Here is a 3,296-nt window from a genome sequence, read left to right on the forward strand (position 1 = left end):
TTTTTTTGTGGAAGTGACACGGACTGGTCCTTGTTTGTTACTGACGTTTTAGTTTGCTTTCAGCAACTACCGACAAGAGACGGCAGTCTGTCAGAAATCTCGCCACAGAAAAAAAAAACTGCATGTCATGTGACTTAATCAAAGCACATCATTGGCTAAACTAAGGTCTTCTCTTTCCAACAAAAAAACGAGAATGTTCTCTTAAAGAGACAGTGGCAAGGAAATTAACACAAAGAGTATGTTGCCATATGGCTACACCATGTGGTAGAGGGTTAAAACTTTTTGGTCAGGCTTTGTCAAGCCAACTTAAAGTTTGTCTTGACGAACTTTTATTATTATTATCATTACTGTTGTTGTTGTTGTTGTTATTTTTTCAAATAGTATTTCAAAACCACATATTTCCTATACCTTGAGTAGACGTATTTGCTGTAGAATAATTGATCACTTTTTGTGTTTTTCGTTCATTCGTATATTTATACTAAACTTTATACTATACTATACTAAATTACTTTTATTTTGAGTGACACGGACGTTGGTCCGTCACGTGTGTTTTTCTGGAACACAGAAGTTGCCAGTAAAGCGAAGAAGTTGTCTGTAAGTTCTTCCGCTGTTTGTCATTTTTGTAAACAGGCTCTGACATTTTACCACTGACTGGCTGTGAAGTATTAAGGGCGCTTAAACTTGAACTGCATCACTTTTTTTATGTTTACAGTCATTCATAAGACTTACTGCTGCACTAAATTACCTTTACACTCGTCACGTGAAACGATTGTGGTGCATAATGAAACATAACTAAATTAACGTGGCATAACGCATGATCTGTCTATATGCTCCGGGATTAATCGTACACTCCTGAATGTTCATCACCAACAATTACCATCAAAACATTCTCAGGTCATCATTTGTTTGCTGCAAACGAGAAACTCTCTGTCTATAGTGCATGCAGGTTATGTTAAACTGGGACATAACATGACCTTTCGAACTGTTTAGTATGACTATAAAATGGTAAATGTACGGTCTTTTAAAGCATTTAATTTAGTCAAACTAATGAGCCATGCGATTTTATGTTTTTTTTCTACACGTTTAGGTTCTTATTGAACAAAATGGGCCGGTTGGATGGGAAAGTGATAGTCCTTTCTGCAGCAGCACAAGGCATTGGAAAAGCTTCTACTATAGTAACCATTCATTTTACAGCCATTTCAAAGATTTCACGTCCTCCTTACAACTCTATAAGTTTGCTGCATTTTGCTGTGGTTTATTGACAGCCCTGCATGCCACTTTGATGAGTATAATAAATGGATTTACTTGGAGGGTTTACAATTGCTATGTGTTTTCCTTTTGAATTAAAGCTTGCCATGCAAGGGCTGTCAACATGACATTTTGAGGCTGTCCAGTGTAGATGCAGACTGCTTGGACATAGTAACACAAAGAAGAATGCTGAAACCAGCTTGAGGGTAGAATGTTTCTAGAATTTGTGACCTATTTCCTAGTTTTACAAGCATTTTTAATATGAAACTGCTATAATTAATCATTAAGGGGTGTCTCAGATCATTTAGGCAAATTCTCTATGAGTCAACAACACGTTATCAGCAGAGCGCTGAAGGTGGTTAAGATGCACACCTGCTAGGTGAATACATTTCCATATCAAGTGAATACTCAAATGAGTATTAAATGAGAGAAACTGCAGATTGAGGAAACACTGTAGCCCTGAGCCAGTTGGCAGATCACATGGAGGGAACACATGCCATTTCACGATTGTCATCAAATGAAATCTCACCAGTGGAATGTTATTGAAAGTCTAGATATGGCAAGATTTTATATCAGCCCAGCCTGCTGTGTGCGCTAACCCTGCTCGATCTGAGCTATAAAATATCTGCTATCAGGAGAAATGGATTTGATGAAACTGATTTGATGGACATTTTGCATCACCTGCATTGCATGTCTATGTTATCGTGAAAAGTTTGAATTCGATTCAGATGTTGAGAAAGATCATGTTAATCATGAATATTGTTGTTTACTGACTTTAACGGTAGTGTCTTCTTAATTGTAACAGACTTTTGCCAAGGAAGGTGCCCAAGTCACTGCTACAGATATCAATGGAGAGAAACTTAAAGAGCTGGATGGCATTGACTGGCTATGTATTGCCACCTAGTGGGAATATGTGAAACAAAAACTCATCTAAACATAAACAAGATCCATTGAGAAAGATCATGTTAATCATGCATATTGTTGTTTAATGACTTTAACGGTAGTGTCTTCTTAATTGTAACAGGCTTTTGCCAAGGAAGGTGCCCAAGTCACTGCTACAGATATCAATGGAGAGAAACTTAAAGAGCTGGATGGCATTGACTGGCTATGTATTGCCACCTAGTGGGAATATGTGAAACAAAAACTCATCTAAACATAAACAAGATCCTTATCTGTAATTTCCCAGCTATTCATTCAATTTTTGTAATCTTAATCTTAAAATATCAACTCTGATTTTTGACTCTAGGTTAATAATGCAAATTTGCTCAATGTTGAATGATTCAACAATTATACATAAGTTACTAATTTAGTATGATTTACAACATATGCTGTAAAATCTTACTGAAGTGAACCCAAGATACTTTTCTGATGACATTAAATGATGAAATTTGAATGTCTGTCAAAATTTTATACATCACTATGCAAAAGCTAGCTTGTACAGCTAGCGTTCAAAACTTTGGGGTTGGTTCGTTTGTTTTAAAATGTATTTTTTTTTTTTTTAAAGTTTTTGAAAGAAAGCTGCATTTATGAATTTATGTAATCAAATATACAGTAATTTGTGTTACTCTTTTCTATTTAAAATTTTTTTTTTCTGTGATGGTAAAGCTGAATTTTCAGCAGTCTTTACTGCTGTCTTCAGTGTCACATGATCCTTTAGAAATCATTCTAATTTGCTGATTTAGTTCTCAAAAATATTTCTTAATATTATCAATGTTGAAAATAGTTGTGCTGCTTAATATTTTTTGTGGAAACCATGATAAATTTCCTGTCAGGCTCCTTTCATGAATAGAAGGGTCAAAAGAACATTTATTTGAAATAGAAATCATTTGTAACCGTATAAATGTCTTTACTACAACTGTTGAATTATGTTAGTCTTTACACAGTCATTTTTAATGATTTTTATATAATTTGATTGTTTTTACCTGAACTGCCTAAAAAACTTTCAAATCCTAACTTAAGTGATGGACATCTAGTACATATGTGTGGTTTTTAATTACATAGCATGTCTATGTAAGACTTTCCCCCAATCAGAGATCCCCCCCCCCCCC

At 35.1% G+C, this 3,296-nt stretch overlaps 1 pseudogene; it reads left to right on the top strand.

Moving 5' to 3' along the window:
- Nucleotides 1-1,103: 1,103 nt before the first annotated feature.
- LOC107730530 (3-hydroxybutyrate dehydrogenase type 2-like) overlaps nt 1,104-3,296 on the top strand; it is a 7,457-nt pseudogene continuing 5,264 nt past the window's right edge.

This window comes from Sinocyclocheilus rhinocerous, unplaced genomic scaffold (genome assembly GCF_001515625.1).
Source record: "Sinocyclocheilus rhinocerous isolate Xijiao unplaced genomic scaffold, SAMN03320098_v1.1 scaffold1570, whole genome shotgun sequence".
NCBI classification, from domain to species: domain Eukaryota; kingdom Metazoa; phylum Chordata; class Actinopteri; order Cypriniformes; family Cyprinidae; genus Sinocyclocheilus; species Sinocyclocheilus rhinocerous.